Source organism: Mus musculus, chromosome 18 (assembly GCF_000001635.26).
Source record: "Mus musculus strain C57BL/6J chromosome 18, GRCm38.p6 C57BL/6J".
Lineage (NCBI taxonomy): Eukaryota > Metazoa > Chordata > Mammalia > Rodentia > Muridae > Mus > Mus musculus.
The window spans coordinates 4,912,272-4,931,857 of NC_000084.6; the positions used below are offsets into that span (position 1 = coordinate 4,912,272).

The 19,586-nt window shown below is 46.6% G+C and overlaps 1 protein-coding gene across 20 annotated transcripts in view; it reads left to right on the forward strand.

Annotated features, from left to right (window-relative positions):
• The first annotated feature begins 8,195 nt into the window (after positions 1–8,195).
• Positions 8,196–19,586, forward strand: part of Svil (supervillin) — a 198,827-nt gene continuing 187,436 nt past the window's right edge. For 7 of the 20 annotated variants that reach the window (XM_006525789.2, XM_011246877.3, XM_011246879.2 and 4 more), the window contains exon 1: positions 8,225–8,603. The gene's annotated coding sequence lies outside the window, so the exon portion shown is untranslated. Of the gene's footprint in view, positions 8,604–9,308; positions 9,341–19,586 lie in introns of those variants that run through there. The other 13 variants (XM_011246883.2, XM_011246882.3, XM_030250413.1 and 10 more) reach the window with 7 other exon arrangements.

Here is a 19,586-nt window from a genome sequence, read left to right on the forward strand (position 1 = left end):
GTTTTTTTTGTGTGTGTGTTATGTATTTCATTCTACAAGTTCTGTTCTTCCAGAGAAGTCTTACAAATACAACCCCCAAAACTTCCCAATGCTATCCTTTCTTCTCTCTTAAAGTTATAGTGAAGAGGATTTTGTTACGTTAGCTGAAAGTGGCCTAACTAATACTAATCACATTTCCTGATGACCTCAGCAAGGACTGGCAGGGTGGAGTGATGGGATGGCAGAGTTGTGGACAATTGTCTCGCATGTTGCAAGAACCCCTTGGAGCAACAATTGGGAAATCTTTACAGTGCCATAAGGTATATGAGCAAGCGTATTCACCTCCCACTCCCAAACAAAAACCTTGAGCCTTAAGCCCTGGCACAGGGACATTTTGCTGACTGAAGTCTGGTCTCTCAGGAAAGCTCTTTATATTGTCTGGAAGAAAGCTGTGTTCCTGGCTATAGTGATTAGCTTTAGATTTTGATCTCCAGCACAGATTTCCTACTGGCTCCCTTTGAGCACTCTAGAGGGATGCTCCTATACAGTTTAACTGTAAGTTTTAAGGACACTATCTTGGCATATTCCTGCAACTTCCCCACAAGTCTCCTCTTGATTGTACCAGCATAGCTGAAGACCAGGACCAGGCATGACCAATCAGCCTTTGCTGCCCCATCAGGCTGGGATGGATTCTCATACTTTCAGTGTGGCAGCTAAGCAAGCCCGTTGGCTTCTGCCTCCGTTGTCTACTTTGAGGAGTATCATTTAGGGACAAAGGGGACCACTTAATCAGTATCCTAGAGGAAGAAAGTTCTACAGACCCATGACTGTACTATTTATTTTCTGGGTTTTTCTGTTAATATCAAAGAGGACAATGTTTTATTCTTCAGATTTGGCACACTGACTAGAATCCTGGTTTATAGTTAGGGAAGTTTTCCAAGGAGGACAAAAGAGATGCTTTTGATAAATAGGATGGACTGGTAAGATGCTTCTTAATTACAATAGCTAGGTGATGGGCAGAGGCACGAAGGTCTGCAGTCACAAGAATCATTGTTACCCTGGGTACCAGCTGTCTTCAGATGGGAACAGCTTCATTGTTGCTATGGGCGTTGCCTTAGATTTGGCTTCAGAGATGTTCAGGACACTTTAAGACCACATGGACCATTGTCAATCACAGTGTCTAGATCGGCTGCAGGGTGCCATGTGGGGTCAGCAGGAAGCCATAGATTAGCTTTCTTTCTGTGTTGGACAAGTAGAAATAGTTGACAGCAGGTAGGGTGGCACTGTCACAGTCACTCTTTTGCTACTGTCACTTCGACACTTCTGTGCCGACATAAAAAATGAATATAAACATCTGAGGTGGGGAAGGTTCGGTGATAACCATGCATGCTGTAAGGGGATCCCTAGCACCCAGATGGAAGCAAAGCCTCTGCATGTGCATGTAACCCCAACATTCAGGAGGGGAGGGTAGAGACGGGGATCTTTGCAGCTTGCTGGTATCCAGTCTAGCTGAAACAGAGAGCTTAAAAAGAAGGATGCAGGGGCTGGAGAGATGTCTCAGTGGTTAAGAGCACTGACTGCTCTTCCAGAGGTTCTGAGTTCAATTCCCAGCAACCACATGGTGGCTCACAAACATCTGTAATGGGATCCAATGCCCTCTTCTGCTGTGTCTGAAGACAGCAACAGTGTACTCATATACATAAAATAAATAAATCTTGTTTTAAAAAGTAGGATGCAGAGTGACAGGGGATAATACATTGTGTCTTCCTCTGACCTCTTCATCCCATTGGTATCCTACACATGAACACATGCATGCATGCGCATCACACACACATACACATACACACACACACACACACACACACACACACACACACACCACCTAGGTCTGAATGAGATAACAAATATATTTTCAAGACTTCAGAATAAAGAAGCATGTCTTTCTGGGAACTTTCTTTCCACCATACCTCCTGACTGGATCCTTTCTACTCCTTTGTCACAGCTGAGCCCTTTGTACCTTGTCTGAGCACCTGCATATGCTATAGTGATCATTTTGAGGGGCTTCATGTATAGCCAGTGGAGGGATGTTAGATAATGAACTTGAGAATGCTGGGCATTATTAGGAAGGGAGCCCCAGGCACAGAGAATTACTTTTAGTCAGAATAGCTTAGATTGGCTGCCAAGGAGCCACATTGTGTGTTGGTAAAAACTCTACAGAAGCACCATAGCCCACACCTGTGAACCCAGCACTCAGCAGAAAGAGGAAAGAGAAGCATTGCGTTCCAAGCCAGACTGGTCCACATAATACGACTCTTGCTTCAGAAAACAAAACAAAAACAGGACATCTTCAAGCTTCACTTGCCAGCGAATATGGGAAAAGCCCACATGCCTTGTTAGCTCAATCACAGAGCTGCTGAGCGAGTGAGTCCTTCTCCCCAGTATGTATGTGTTTGATGAACTTCATAGGTACCATCCTGGCTTCTACATATGGATGACAACACTGAATGAAACCCACACATGCTATTGTCAAATAGATGGTATCCTGAGGGACCAAGGGCTGGAGTTTAAGTGATAATGATTAAGGATAATTGGCAATATGTATTATCTTTAGGTAAGTTGACTTAGTATCCTCAGTTCTCTACACCTGCCCTGAGAAGTGGGCACTACTGTCCCCAAGTGCGGACTAACCAACAGAGAGATTACATCACTGATCAAGAGTAACATATGCCATCTGTCTATGTCAGTTTCAGAAGTTTGATAAAACTATAAGGACAAACTAGAAAAGAGATCAGGTCACAGGAAGCTGGAAGGAAGAAGTGATGGGGGAGGCAGTATTTAAACATGTCATTTCTTGGAGTCGCCTATACCTTTTTTGTTTGTTTGTTTTTGTAGTTTAGCAGCTAAAACCCTTATTGTGGACTGTTTGGCCTCTCTAAATCCCTGAAGAGTATAATATAACTGGGTGTATGGTTTTTACAACCTCTGTGACCAAACATAGCATGCTCCTATGGACAGTAATCCAGTCAGCTAGTCCCTCAGTGCATGAGAACCTGTATCAACTTTAATAACATTTGGTTAAAGGCAAGCACAGTGCCGTATGCACCAGTACTCCAGCTACTATAAAGGCTGAAGTAGGAAGCTCACGGGAGCCCAGGAGTTCCAGGCCAGCCTGGGTTGCAGAGTGAGATCCTTCTCTTCCAGCTTAGACACATGCTCATGTCACTGTGTGTCCCTCTTAATAGCAGAGCTCTTGCTTATTGTCTAAGTACTGTTAAGTGATAAAGTTACCACAGAGAGTGGAAAAATAAAATAAAACAGGCTTCTTCTTTGCATTTATGGATATAAAAGAAAATCCAGCTGACGCCCACCTGCTTGGTTTCAATGGCTAAGACAGGCCCAGTGTGAATAATAACATCAAAGAGTAGTCTGGCGTACAGGAAGTTTTCACAACCATGTTTTAGTTCGCTCAACTCCTCCTGATCCTGTCTTCAAATCTGAAGAAGAATAAAAAGAGTCTAGAATCCATTTTTAAGTTTTTGTTAAAACTCATGCTTATCTCAGCCTGGTTATCTGTTTTTCTCACACTCTACTTCTCTTACAAAACCAAGACATAATGACATCCATGCCCAAGTTCATTTCTATTGAGAATAAGGGTTACAGAATCCGACTTTTAAAGAACTTTCTTTTAGAATTTTGGCTGTTTTCAATTGACCTTATTTGTCTTCTCTTTAAATTTTTTTCATCCACATTCATCCTAGAATCCAGATTTCATTCTATCCAGACCAGAAGAAGCAATGCAACAAAAAGCAATCATAGCAATCATATGTAACCTTACTTACATGGCAAAGATCTTCAACAGACTCTAAACTTCAGGCTAGGGAGGAAGAACATTGCCTTCTGAACACTTGTGGGCTGGGTCTTGCTTCCCCATTTAACAGCATCTAAGATGCTGGAAATACTTGGCACAGCTATCAAGGTTGTAGTTTCCAAGGTTCACTTGTTATGTTCCCTTGTTAAATCACAATCCTATCTCATTCTGCCTGTGCTCATGGCCTTAGAGCTGGGGCACAGAACACATTACTCTGAGCACTGCAGATGGCTCCGAGCTTTCTACACCTGTTCTAACAGAGCAAGCACTATTTTTACTTCTACAAAGTATAGCTTAATAACATACTTGCAGCCTTGAGCTGTTCTGATGCAAACTGTGTTAGCAAGCAAGTCAATTCTCACCCATGTTTAGGAACCTCAGTCAACTTTGGCTCCTTCTGGCAGTGACCTGGGTGTCCTTCTGCTTTTCAGAATCTTCTCACCCCTTCACAGGGCCTCTCCCATCTCATACATCTGCATCTTCTGAATCTTCTCACCCCTTCACAGGGCCTCTCCCATCTCATACATGTGCATCTTCTGAATCTTCTCACCCCTAACAGGGCCTCTCCCATCTCATACATCTGCATCTGTCTTCAGTGCATAGAAGCATCACAGGGCACCCTACTGCTTGTATAGGAAACACTGTGTTTTAGTATCTGCTTTGCTGTTCCTTCCTTGATTAAAAGTCTGCCCCAGACCATCTCCTTCCAGAGAATGTTCTCTGCTTAACTGTAGCCTTTCTCTAACGGCCTAAAGCAGGGACACTCAGGCGTTATAATCATGACCCACAAGAATAAGCACATTTGATGACAAAGGAACACACACACACAGAGTCATACCCCTTGAAAGTATAGTAAACTCAAATACTTTAGTCAGGATACACCTCAATTTTTTTCTTTATTTCAGACTTTGCTTCATAAGAAATAAGGTAAATTAAGCATGGTGGTTCATGCCTGTATTCCCAGAACTCAGGAGGCCAAGGCAGGAGGATCAGGAGTTCATGGTATCCTGAGCTATGTAGTGAATATCTCTTAAATAACTAAAAATGGGGGTTGGGACAGCTGAGCAGGTGATGGCCCTCACTGTTAAACCTGAAAGGTTGAGTCTCCAGGACCTGTTCAATGGAGGGAGAAAGCAGACTCTTGAAAATTGTTCTCTGGCCCACAAATGCACTGTGGCACATGTGCCTTTTTGCAAATATATCTATAGTAGGTAGGTAGGTAGGTAGGTAGGTAGGTAGATAGATAGATAGATAGATAGATAGATAGATAGATAGATAGATGTAATAAAATTAAAAAGAAAAAACTAAAAGGAAAAAAAGAGAAAAGAATGTAGCACACGACTATACAACAGATTTGGGGCCAGTAGACTGAAAAGCCCTGTTTAAGAAGCCCTGAGACCACAGAAGTAACAGAAGAAAGAAGACACAGTAAGCAGGAGGGGACTTATGGGAGAATTTTCCCCAAATATTATAAAAATGGAGACCGTTCCAAATAGGTAATTTGTAAATAAATGCTAATTTTTACCAACTATTCTGGATGTCCAAGATTTCATTCATTCTTTAATGTGTATATGTTATGTGCATAAATTTATATGTATCCATTTTAAATATCTTTGGAGCATCAAGTCCAGTCTAGGTTGTAGACTTCCCAAAGTGGATAAGGTCCCTGTCCTCTGGGTGCTCACAGTAACATTAGAGGAGGACACAGAAGAATGACCTGTGAACCAGGCCAGTGCTCTAAGGGCTATGACTAGGGTTCATGTAAAGAGCTGTGGGAGCCAGTGGGGACTGTCAGCCCAGAAAGGGTGGGGCCTCCTGGAATCACATGGTGATTCCAGGAGGTGGCAAGAAGGGCAAAGACATCTTTTTTAATAGTCTAGAGAGGTGCAAGTGTGGCTTTTTGGAGCTTGGGAACATGTTCTCCTTGGACATGCAAGGAGCCACATGACAATGGTCTCTGTGAAAAGAGGCCAGGGAGATAGAACAGTCACCAAGCAGGCTAGGGAACTCACCAGCCTCCTGAGGCCCCAGGGGGAACCCATGCAGGGGTTTCAAGCAGGGCAACAGGGTTTATTTGAAATATCACTGAAGGCAGAAAGGGGAGAATATTGGCTGGAAAGCCAGGCTAGGGAGGGGGTCCTGTGGATGGCAGGAATGGTGGAGGGAACACAGAAAAAGGGACCCATGAGAGGTGTCAAGTATTGGGTAGCTGGTGGTCTGAAGTCAGCAAAATGCAAAGGTTATGTCTGGGATTACCCTTGTATTCCCACATCAGAGTCAGAGTAGGCTTGTATCACACTCAGTTTGGGTGGACTTCGTTCAATTACTGAGTTTAGAGTGACAGTGTGGTTTGAGATTCCTCTGACCTTGTCTTAGGGTTACTACTGCTCTGATGAAATACCACGGCAAAAAAGAAGTTAGGGAGGAAAGAATTTATTTGGCTTATACTTCCACATAGCAGTCTATCATTAAAGGAAGTCAGCACAGGAACTCAAACAAGACTCCTGGAGGCAGGAGCTGAGGCACCATGGAAGGTGCTGCTTTCTGGCTTGCTCTCTTGGGCTTGCTCAGCTTTTCTTATAGAACCCAGGACCACCAACCCAGGGTGGAACCACTCAAAACAGGCTGGGCCCTTCCATATCAATTACTGATTAAGAAAGTGCCCTACAGGCTTGCCTGCAGCCTGATCTTAGGGAGGCATTTCTGAATTGAGAGCAAGACTTTAGCTTGTGTCAAGGTGACATAAAACTAGCCATCACAGACCTGAAACATGAGGAGCCTGGCTTGAGGAAGAAGGAGATGAGATGGGAGCAGCAGAGTGTCAGGGCTAGGCCTTGAGAAGGTCCCACACTGAAAGAAGTAACTTCCTCTGCTGAAGACTACCCTCTTCTTAGCTTGACCAGGGTTCAAAGACACCTCACCCTCCTGTCTAGCCCAGATTCCATTGGCACTCTCAGATCTAAGCAGGACAGAAGCTTCCCTATGCGTATTCAACACAGCGAGAGCCTGCTGTGGGTGGCATAGGTTCCAGGCAGAGAGCACACTATCAAGGCAGGCTGTTGAAGGCCCTAGCTCTGGGTTCACCCCCAGCACCCCTCCCCCAACTCTGTGTGTGTGTGTGTGTGTGTGTGTGCATGCATATATGTGTCTATGTGTATATAAGGAAGGGTTGAAAGGCCCCATTTTGAACTGGTTCTTGTTTGTTTGTTGGGTTGGTTGGTTAAGGTGCCCCATCCCAGGTAAATTCACAGGTTCTTTTCAGAGTACTCTGCAATCGCATAGCATAGATTTGAACTGCCTGTTTCTTAATTACCTTCCTAGTGTGAAGGGTTCCCATCACTTTGGGTGTGTGTGTGTGTGCCAGGTCCACAGGTCAGCCTAGGTGGAGGGAAGAGGGAATGAGAAGGGGCTTTGGAAGGAAAACCCTCAATGTCTTTTCTAGTATATTAACACGAGAGTTCACAGCTATGGACTATGATCCTGTCTGTCAAGATGCCAACCCCAAGTACCCCAGAATGTTATTGCATTTGTGACACTGTCTTTAAAGGAGTAGTTAAACTGCAACCAGGTCATGTGTTTTAAGAGATTTAGACACCGACAGAATCAGAGGGAAGTCCCCGTGAGCACTCGGGGAAAAGGAACGTAACTTGTTAACACCTTGGTCTTGGATACCTGAACTGCAAGGAAATAAATGCTTGGCAAAGATGCTTTGAGTTTGGGATTTTTAGATAGGCAGCTCTAAGCAAACAAAATACTTCCTTCCCTTTCCCTTTATGGGAGCTGCTTGGTGTGAGCTAGGAACAAACTCTGAAGAGAAAAATAAGCACTTAACACCTAGAGGAAGCAAGCAGGGATTGGAAGGAAGTTCATGTCTAACACACTCTGCTCAAACAGAAATGCAACGTATTTTCCACATTTAAATTTATCTATCGCTCTTCACGCGGCGTTTTCACAAACTTTAACTCAGCATCACCTAGGAGCTTTCGAGAAATGCAAATTTCCTGGCCGCACCTAAAGACAGCACCAACAAGCAACCCGATGGGTGGGGAGGTGAAGGGCTGCAGTCTTGTGGTAATCAGTTGCAAAACTCCACCAGTGCAGCTAGGTAATTCCCGGTGGTTGTGGTGGGACTGGATTTTGCACAGATATGAGTGGCCTAGTCGGTCACCTCGGCAACCAGACCGGAGATCTACAGGCTGCAATGTTCGCCCGGGGTGCCAGTTCTTATCCCTAGAACTTCTGGAAGCTCTTGTCAGCCGCTCTGTGACTCGGAGGTGAGTATCGTCTCTGGCTCCCGGAAGCTTCGGGTAAATAGAGCCCAGGGCTGAGAAGCCCGGGAGCAGCGGGGCGCGTGCGCGGGGCGCGTCCCCGACCCGGCCTGGGCGGGAGCGCGCCTAGGGGGTGGGTCGCTCCAGTTCCGCTGGCCTGGCGCGCCATCAGAGCCACTCAGAGCGCCTGGCAGAGGACACCCGGGGGCCCCACAATTAATACCCGGCGCCCGCCCGCCGCGCCGGGATTCGCCCGACTGTTGTCTTGGAAGGAGGCTCTAGGTCAGCTCTGAGGCCGCAGATCGCTTTACTCCAAACGCTACGTCCATCCGGAGCGGATCAGACCTCCCCGCGCACTCCTGAAGAGCGAGCTGGGGCTGAGGACCGTGCTGCGGACCCTGAGATCTAGCGTGATCTTGCGTTCTCCAGGGCGCCGGGACCTTGTCGAGGGAGGCAGGTGGGCGAAGGCCGTTGCGCAGGAGAGCGAGGTGAGTAGGGTCGGGAAGTAGATGGTCTCGGAGGACGTTTTCTGGGTCTGGAGCAGGCCCTTGCTCTGAGTTGTTCTCTCGACTGGACCCCTAAGTTTCTCTGTAGACCCGCGGGAGGCTGAAAGTTAAGTTGCTAAAATGTGTTTATCCTTGCGGAGAGAGTGAGGCAGTCACTCCCCCATCCTAGGCTTAGGTCGCGACCGAACCCGGCGTCCCCTGCCCCGGGGCTGCGACCACACCTGGGGCTCTACGGAAGCCCCTTCCTATGGGAAGATCCAGAGTGTGACAGACTCCCGCTCTTTCCTTCAGTCTCTTTAATTTAAGCAGAGAGGCACAGAGACACAGACATTAACTTAGTTTGAACACTTGTAAACTCCACATTTCCAGTGTCTTAAAATTGCACGTGCGTATTGTAGATTCGTAGTGGTTTTTTCGGGACACTATAGGACGGGAGAGCGGTGATTGGTGACAGGACTGGACCTCATGGCCCGCAAAGGGGGCAACTCTGGCCTCGCGTGCCTGTTCTGGGAGCAGGCACAGCTTTTAGGATCTGGCCCAGACGGGTCCCTGCGCCCTGGCTCTTGCTCAGGAAGGGGTGTCCCTACTGAGTTGCGCCCTACACTTTCCCCTCCTCCCCCTCCCCGGCCTGCGGGGTTCCGCCTGGTGTCCCGGCAGAGGGCGCCAGCTCCCGATCCCCGCTGGGGCCAGCAGAGGGGAGGGGATTTGCAAGTCTCCAGGTAAGGAGGGGAGTGAACCACCCAGAGGCGGGGGTAGAGTGGGTGACCGGGGCTCAGGGCCAAGAGGCAGCGAGTGGCCTGGAAGCCGCTGGTCGGAACTGTGATGCTGCTGACCGGCGGGAAGTCGCGATCCTGCCTAGGAGGCTAGGGAGAGCTTGGCAAGGTGAGGAGTGGCCGGGAATTCGGAGGCAGCACCGGGCCACAGACCTCAGTCCTCGGGATGGCTTTGCGTGCCTACCAAGGCGGGAAGTGGGGGTCTGTTTCACGGCTGCCGGCGGTCCTGCGGGGGCGAGCCTGGAACCCGGAAGACACTGGCAGGGAGGGTCGGCGGGTCCACAGGCCGCTACTGCCCGGTGCTGTTTCAGCACATGGAGTACCCGGCTTGTAACAAAGGCACCGTGCAGCTGCAGATTCTACCCACTTCCGTCCTTGCTGCCCTGCGGCGAAGTCCGGCCAAGTTTGGATTTTGGATTTCCAAGTTTCGGGGAAGTTAGGTGAGAGGAAGAGGAGGGGCGGGGAAGAGGGCTCCCAGGCAAGGGCGCAGGAGGGAACACAATTTCAACTTCGCAGTCAACTCCTTCTACACCGCTGCCAAGAACTGCCTGGGCTTCTTCGCCCTGGGCCGCGCCTAGGCAGGACCAGCGCGGGTTTGAACCAGGCGGTAGGCAAGCTCTGCCTCCTCCTACCCACGCCCTGCCCCGTGGAGCCTGCGCTTGTGCCGGGCTCCACAAGGGCGGGGCTTAGCGGGTGTTTCAACCTGCAACCCCTCCCCCTCCCCAGTGTGCTCCCCCCGCCCCCCAACCCAGTGCCTAGAGAGTGGAGTCCCAGAAAGTGGTAATTGGGAGCCATAGTAGGAGAGGTTCCAATCTAGGGCCATAGTCTGAGTCCTGTGGACAGCAAAGGGCCTGCTGTGCAGGACTTGCAGACCTGTTGAAATCTGATTACTGCAGTTTCTGTACTATGGAAGGGAAGAGGCCACTTGGTTTCCACCATCGCATCCATATCTCAAGCTGTCACCCTGCAGACCTTACTTAGCACAGGCACCGTGTTTGTTCTGGGATGGGATGGGAGAGGCTTCCCTGTGTTCAGGACCTGGATCTTAGTGTTCCTTAAGAGAAAGTAGCCAGGCACACCGTTGATAGGTGCCCTCAAGCTGCAGGGTCAGTGCATGAGTCACCTCTTCACATCTCTTAGCCTGAGCCCAGTCTGCTGTTGTAAGGGAGGGGCTGGCTTGCTTGAGACAGACAGGAAAATCCCCCAGCCTGAATGGCTCCTCAGCTTTTGCCTTGCATCTCACCACCTCCTTCAGAGAGTGGGTTTGAGAACAGAAGGGTCAGGGCCTGAGAGGCTGCTTATGAGGAGGCGCTGCTTCCTCTTGCTTTGTTGTCTTGAGACAGGGTTTCACTCTGTAGCCGGCCTGGCAGCACTCATGGTGTACCTGTCTCAGCCTCCTGAGTGCTGGGCACCCAAGCATGAAGTTTTCACGTATTGTTAAATCCGTGCTATAATTCTGGTCACATTTGATCTGATTGGACATTAAACTTCTTTCATTAATGACACCACCTCACTGACACCAACTTGTAAAGTTTAAGAAATGCTGGGAAAAAAAAATCAAATTTTAAAAAACAAAAACAAACAAAACTATAGAACTCCAGGACAGTCCCAGTAGAGGACCAGGAGTCACTGCCTCCTTTTTCGTGTGGTGTCTAACCAGGTGAGCCTGGGGCCAGAAATTCTCCAGAGCACAGAACCATCAGCCCCACCCAATGTGAGTGACATGACCACAGGCCTGAAAGTGTGTAGTAAAATAAGTGAGAGTTGCTTTGGAAGTTGATTTTCCTGACCTTTAAAACACGCTCCCTTCCTCTTCAGTCTCCTTTACAGACCTAAGGATATAGTGTCCAAATGGCTCTGCTAACACTGAGCTCATGTTTAAGATATGGGACTTCGGTATGACCCTGAATGCTACTTACAACACGTGGCTTTAGAAAGAGAGGTGTGTGACGCTAGGATGTCATTCTGGAGCTCAGAATGTCTTAGTGCTTTGCCAGCCCTGGGGACACCCAGGGGGAATGAGTGAAGGTTCAGCCCATGGAGTCCTAGTGGCTGGCCTCAGGCTGCATCTACCACTAATGCTGCCTTAGCCCATTGCTCAGCCTCTCTGAGCTTCCTTTTCTTCTTTCAAAATGGGGATTAGTTTAGCCTGATTTCCAGCTATAGGCATAACATTAGATAAAATATATAAGATACTTGGCACAGTGCCCAGAACATAGTAGCTGCTCAACCAACCAATGAGGTGTAAGGACAGCATTCCACTCTCTTCATTTTTACGTGGCATCTAGACAAGTAAAGAAGGTGGTAGCCAATGGCTTGCACACCTTCACCCCCACACGTGTCAATTGTTCACGACTGTGCACTGAAGAATTTCTCCTCTTTGTCAGCAAGCTGAGAGTGGGGAAGGTTGTTGGTGATGGAAACTTTGTCCACTTGTGGGCGGAATTTGCAGGGGCCTCCGGAACTAGGAGGCTTTCCTTCTGATCACGCCACTGTGTAATTTTGTGGCTAGCTTTCCAGTCATTTCCCTTTCCTTTAAACTTAAAACCAGTATCCAAATAACCAACAAGACAAGACTTAAAAAAACAAAAACAAAGACAAAAAACATAAAGCTGAACTGAGAAAAGGAAGTAAGGATTCTTTTTCTTTTCTTATTTCCTTTTTCTGTCCAATTAATAGGCCATCTATAATACTAGCGAAAAGAACCTGCTTCTGTGACAATTGTGCCTGCCTGCCTTGGAAGAGGGGCATTTTATTTGGAAAATGGACGTCTTTTCTGAGTCCTTAAGTGTTGCTGGGAGGAAGGGAGCCTGAGCTTCCCTTTCAGCTATGTTTTCTCAAGCGTGGTCCACTCTGTGTCCTGAACGTTGCTGTGCTCTGAGAAGTGGCTGGAAAAAGGCATTCAGCAGGAAAGCTGAACAATCATGGAACAGCCAGGGTGTCCATTTCACACAAGGAAACACTGGGAAAGTTCTCAACTTCATAAACCTAAGTGGAGGAATAATGTGTCCTGCTGTCCCCTCCCTCCTCCCTCTCTCCCTCCCTCCCTCCCCTCCTATCCCCTCCTCCCCTTCCCCTGTGTCCTGGCCTTTATCTTTCAAACACTTAGAGGTTAAAACCTTGGAAGTTCTGCCAAGCCACTCACAGTCGATGGTGTGGTTTTGATAAACCGTTTCTTCTGTCTGTGGTATAAATGGGAAAAATAGAGGGTCTGTCATGTGCTGATTCCACATTTGGACATGAAATGTATAGCTCTCTCCCACAATGGAAAATGAGCTCCCTGTAACCAGTTAACAGATGTTAAGGTTAGGAGCAGGGTCTCTCCCTCCACCCCTCTTTGTGCCTCTAGCTCCATTTGTGCCCCCGGTGTGAAGCCTGAAGCAGCTGCAGGGCATGAGCCAGGCCTGCTCTGGGCCTTCGCTTTCTTTGTGCGGAGGATGAACAGGCAATGTTATTTTCGATTACATAGCAGCCTGTTCAAAAGCATCCTGCATTCCCCAGCTGTTCCACCAAGGCTTTGCAGAAGAGTGAGAACTTGCCAGCTGCTGGGCCACCAACGTTCCACTTACTGCTTTTGTCCAGGGGAGGCTAAAATCCGGGAACTGTTGCTAGCATGGCCTCTTAAACAGTCTTCTGTTTCTGTAGTATCAGTGATACTCTGGATAGAGTGAGCGCATGTCACTGCAAGACTCAAAGGCAAATGTCACCTTTTAGCCCCATTAAAGATTTTATTTTTAAAGTGCGCGCGCGCGCACGTGTGTGTGTGTGTGTGTGTGTGTGTGTGTGTGTGTGTGTGTGTGTGTTTTATGGGTATGTGCACTTAAGTGCAGGAACCCAAGGAGGCCAGAAGAGGGTATTAGGTTCCCTGGAATCTGTTGGGGTAAATCTTAAAAGTAAATGTCACAACTTCTTCCTTCTTTCCTTCTTTCCTTCTTTCCTTCCTTCCTTCCTTCCTTCTTTCCTTCCTTCCTTCCTTCCTTCTTTCCTTCCTTCCTTCCTTCCTTCCTTCCTTCCTTCCTTCCTTCTCTTCCATCAATGTAACTTTTGGAAGATTTTATTTAATTTTTCAATTATGTATATATGTGTGTGTGTGTCTATGTGGGCATGTAGGTGCTCCTAGAGGTCAATAAGGCCAACAGGTCTCCTGGAGCTGGAGTCACAGGGGCTCGTAAGTTCCTCAACATGGGTTCTGGGAACCAAACTGGAGCCCTCTCCAGGAGCAGTTACACTCGTACCTGCTGAGCTATCTCTCTAGCCTCTCAAAGGAACTTTAAAGGATATATGTTTTTATGTAATTTTTTGGTATAGTTTTTCTATACTTAAAACAGTCTTAACTTATATTCCATTGATTGATAAAGTGATAGATGTGATAGATGTAGATTAGCTAGATGTAGATAGATTAACACTTGTCATATCTGGCTTAACTATAAACATTGGCCTGGGGCAGTGGTCCTCAACTTTCCGAATGCTGCAACCCTTTTACAAAAGTTCCTCATGTTGTGGTGACCCCCAACCATAAAATTATTTTCTTTGCTACTTAAGATCTATAGTTTTGCTTGTCTTATTAATCATAAGTATCTGATGTGCAGGATCTCTGATAGGGGACCCCCCCAAAGGGGTAGAAATCCACAGGTTGAGAACCTCTCCTTGGAGAGAGCCCTGTGGGAAGAGAATGTGCTTAACATACATTGTATGTAGTACTCAAAGGATTGATAGGCCTATTATATTTTGAAAAAGAAAACCAGAGCCAGGCGTGGTGGCGCACGCCTTTAATCCCAGCACTTGGGAGGCAGAGGCAGGCGGATTTCTGAGTTCGAGTCCAGCCTGGTCTACAAAGTGAGTTCCAGGACAGCCAGAGCTATACAGAGAAACCCTGTCTCAAAAAACAACAAAAAAAAAAAAAAAAAAAAAAAAAAGAACCTGTTGACTATCTAAGATGGGAACACCTGCTGTTTCTGGGGAGATACTTTTCACTGGCCCTCATGCCTGCCAGCACTTGCCCAGAAACGCACATCCTCACTAATGAAACCTGTGGCCACAGTGTAAATCACAGCCTATTGGACTTCAGTTGGCCTCTGTCTCCTCTGTCCTGTGAGAAGTCGTAAAATGGATGTGCTCCAAGCCCTCGAGTCTCAGTCCTAGGGGCTCTTGTCTGTTGTGACTGAGTTAGAGGCTGCAGTTTTCAGCTTTTCCAGCTGCCCCTCCATGGCCTCCCTAACTGATTGACACACCTTGCGATGAACCTGTTTCCACGGGGTCTATGGGTCTTTACACTGCTTCCATTTTTAGTTTGCTTTCTTGTCGTTTTTTTCTTGGGGCTCTCAAGGGGGCCCAGGCTGGTCTTCAGGGCTGCTGAGGACAGGTTTCGCTTCACAGAAGAAATGGAGGCTTCTGCAGTTGATAACTACCTAGGCTAGGACTACAAGATTCTGACTACAAATTCAGCCCCTGTCTGGCTGGGGGTTGGAAGGCTCAGCTCCTCAGGGGAAGTGTGATCAAGGGCCAGCTTCTAAGCCTCCTTGTGCTGATCCTGAGCACACAGGCCCTCGCCAGCCGCCTTCCTGGGTAGATCCTTTTATTACAGGTTCTACATTTCCGTTGTTCTCTTCTTGTCTTACCTTTCTAAGATTTGTCTGTTAACAACAACAACAGATCCACAACTGTAATTTTCTGTTACGTGTGCATGTATGCTTACATGTGCATGCCCCATGCATGCACACATACACCCATAATGACTATTGGACCCACTTTCCTTTCTTGACCAGTTCACACCCAACACCACATTTATAACATCACATGGTTTATTTCTGTTCACTGGTTTGCATGCTGCAGATTTTCTGATGGTGTTAAATATAGGTGGAAGACCAAAACCAACCTGGCCTGTGCTGGAGATGGCTCAGTGGTCAAGAGCACTTGCTGCTCTTCCAGAGGTCCTGAGTAGGGTTCCAGCAACCACATCAGGTAGCTTACCACTGTCTTTAACTCCAGCTTCTGAGAATCCAGTGCCTCTGGCTTCTGATAGAACTTGTACTCACATACACATAGCCATATGTGCGCATACCCACACCCACCTGTACATGTAATTAAAAATAATAAAAATGTTAAAAACAAAATCAACAGCAATAACAACAGAATTACCCGGCCAATCCTTTTCAAAAGGACTATTGGAAAGTAAGCCTGTTTCTCCCTAGGAGTCAAATGCTCTCTCCTCTAACTCATGCTGCTCAGGGATTGGAAACAACACTCATTTCTTTCCCTGTAGGCAGATGGTGACAAGCTTTGAGGGGCAGCCACAGAGGGGCCCCATTTAGCTCAATCCTTCCCGGCTGCCTGGGTCTGACTCTTTCCATATACTCTAAAACCTTTGCTTCTTGTAGCTTCCCTCATCCCTGAATGGACCGCTGTTTTCTCAGTGACATTCTGTCTGTCCTGTTCTGATCTGCTGCAGTCACCCGACTGGCCACCTCCTGGCAGCTCAGGGTTTCAAGTGTCTTAGGGAAGTCTTGCCTTGGGTGCCCTTATGCCACCTGTCTGTCATTGGTGTTTAGTTGCATTCCCCCTCTGTCCAGCCTGCTCTAACATGGGCTAAGTTCCCACCAACCTGATTCCAGCATCCTCCTCTGGGCTGTCCCTTTGTCTCCAACTTCCCTGGTTTTTCTAGTACAGGGCCTCATGTCTCTTAGGCTTCTTTGCTCTTGCTTCATCCTTTCCTTTTCTGTGCCTTTTAATTCTTTTCTCTGCCTTTTCAACAATTTACAAACCTGCCCCTTTGTCCTGAGCTAGTTCCCTTTTTTGGCTGTCCCTTCACTCCAGTCTGGTGGTTACTTTGAGTGCACCACCAACGATTTTGTTTCCAGGTAACGCTTGCCTTTAGAAAAGGTTCTTTGGAATTGAAGTATGGAAATACCAGTTATGAAACTGGTCAGGTCAGGCCATCCAAAGACTTGAACTCTGAGGAAGTTTGTTTGGAATTTATTTTGGCTTTCCTTCCACCTGAGAGCAATTGAAATGTATGTTTGTTTTTGGATAACCCTTCCTTTTTGCAAATGAGAATTGTATGTGAAGAGCAGAATCAATGTGTTCCCGCCCCTTTTCAAGTCCTATTGCTGGAGAAGCTTTGGCGGCAGTGTATGCCTCATTGCCTGTGGGGGCTGTGTGGAAGTCATGGAAGATTGGGCTTTTTGTTCAGTAGGCTTGCTGTTTCTTTCTGATGGTGAGACCAGGATCCTATGCTGCAGTGAATCTTACCCTTATCAGACTGATCCTGATGAAGGCATCTTTGGAACAAAGCCCCTAGCTGTTGGATGTCCTTGCCTGCCTTGTGGTTATGTCCTGCTGATACTTTCCACTGTCCAGAAACTCTTCTTTCTGAAATTATGTGAGTATGTGAATGTGTGTTGTGTTTTATGTGAGCACTACTTAATTGGAAATCCTCCATTATTCAACTTCAAATTGGGTTTGATTCCTTAACATTTTAATTAAACTACAAGTTTCTTATCCTTAGATATGGGAGTCTGTTGACAATGCCAGAACAAGAGTTCATGTTTTAGTGTAGAGTATATCATATCCGGACCAAGGAATCTTTGTTTTAGAAGATGTGAGTGGAGTCAAGCAGGCTGATCAGTCTGTCAGCCCATGTTTAATGCGTATACACCTGTCTGTGTCCCCATGTGTGTGTGTGTGTGTGTGTGTGTGTGTGTCCCCTGTTGTACTTCCTGCTGTTGAGAATGCAGCAGCTCAGTATGAATCCTGTCTTCATGGAGCTTCCAGTCAGAGCTCCTGTACAGAACCAGCATAGGTCCTGGCAGGGAGCCTCATTCTAGGGGTAATAGCCAGGGAGAAAGCTAACTGGGATGCTGTAGCCTGAGGCCTGACTGCGGGCTTGCATGTTCTCACTCTATGGAGCACCAGCCTCTATGGCTCAGTGGCTCTGAAGACATGTAATGAGGAGACAATCTTGGTTTGTACTCAGATCCAAGATCACAAACCTTTTGTAATAAATTGTGGGCTGTATCAGTGCACTCTTGTGTGTGCTTGTCCCATTTTGGCCCCTCCCCCATAGCTGTTTGTGGTGAGGGATGATGTGAGTCTGGAGCCATTGTATAAAGGATGTTCAGTTGGTGATTTAATGAGCCCCTTCCTGCTGTGTAAGGGACACACCATGGGGATCTGTCTGACTAGGTCTGTTATTACACATGTCCTTAGAGTGTTCCCGGTGTTCAGTTTTCTGCCAGTGGTGTTTGTAAAGAGGTGTTCTTTGCCCTTGGCTGAGTGTTACCATAGCACATTGCAGCTTTCCTGTCTTCCAGCTCACACCTCTTGGCCTCTTTTCTAGGTGTTGTGTGGTACAACCAGTCACTTCTAGTTTCTGCCGGGGGGCTTCCATGCTTAAGTCTCTGCTGTCTATATGGGCCCATTGCTGAACAGAACAAATGTGTGCATACCATTATAGGATATCCAAGTGTTTACAAAACAGGACACATGTGTCTAACAGTGCAGGTACATGTGCACGCTAGTTCATTACATACATGCTTGCATATCTGTGTAGAGCACATTGCACCCCAGTACAGAACATGTGTGCACACTACTTCAAGATGCACATAAATAATTCAGCACAGGGTATACATATTGTGTACACCGATGAATGTGTGCACATGTCTGGTCCTTGCTGCCAGAAGAGTATAGACTGTCCTGTTCTGTCTAAGACATAGCTCTTGGTTAGAATCTAGGTAGGGGTGGATTCTAGTAAGGAAAAGCCACAGTTGGAAATTTGGAGGCTAATAGGCCATTTTTCAAAGACTACACAGTTTTTATAGTCCATGGGTTTCAAGTCTAAAAGTTCTGCATATAGAACTAAGGACTTACATTCCTTGGTAAGAGATCTGAGCACAAGAGCTCAAAAACAAGTTCAGAGGGAGCATCCTTCAGGCACTGCTAGGCACTTGCCATTCCGCTTCAAAACACAAAGTTGATAGGAGACTTTTAAGTTGAACTCACTTTTTTTCTCTCTCTCTCCTCTTTCTCTGTTTCTCTCTGTCTCTCCCCTCCTCTCTTACACACACACACACACACACACACACACACACACACATGCTTCATATTGGATCTAGAATTATTGAATTTTTTATTTTTTATGTTTTTGAAAATCCGTCATCACAGTACATTTGTGATATTGAGTTTCCAGGAAAAAGAAAAACATATTATCAGCTTGACAAGAAAATTGCATGGCTGTAAATGTTTTGGTTGATTATTTATGTAAACCTAACATCTCTGTGTTAAAAAACTGGCAGAACCTCCTATGTATTTATTTATTTTTACCTAAAAGCTCTCATCGCATGGCACTTTTCCTGTTCTTTGTTCCTAGACTGCTGGAGGAAGCATGCTATTTTCTTCCTTGTGAAAATTGGTTCCGTCTTAAGTATGTCTCTAAAAACAATTTCCCATCTAGCAGTGGTATAAATGAGAGATCTTCCCACAGGCTCATGAATCCAATCCTTTGGTTTAGGAGGCGTAGCCTTGCTGGAGGAAGTCCATCATGGAGATGGGGCTGGGGAAGGGGTGCTTTTGTTCATTGCCTTGTGCCACTTCAGGTCAGCTCTTGGCTTTTCTGTTTTTACAGTTGAAGATGGCTGACTCATATCCCTCTGGAGCCATGAGTCAAAGTAAACTCTTTCTTCTGTAAGTCTTGTTTGGTTATGATATTTTATCACAGCAACAGAAGAGTAACTACCCCCACCCCCCACCCCAACACATACACCTTAAAAAGTTCTGCAAGCTCACTGAACTTCCTGTGGAAAACTTACTTTGACTTTTGAGCACAGACACTAGTCTCAGGCCAGATAGCAACACTTCCAGATTTTGCTTGCTCCAGACCTATAGGCTCCAACACAGTTTCTTCTCCACTTTCTACTTGGCTAGACCAGCGGATCTCAATCAGTGGGTCTCCATCCCTTTGTAGGATATCAGATATCCTACATATAACATATTTACATTATGATTCATAACAGTAGCAAAATTATAGTTATGAACTAGGAACAAAATAATATTGTGGTTGGGGTCAGCACCTCATGAGGCACTGTATTAAACGTCACAGCATTAGGAAGGCTGAGAACCACTGAGCTAGCTGAAGATTTGATTAAGAGTAGTGCTCTATTTACAAAATCTTGACACAATCTCTCTTCCCTTCTTAAAA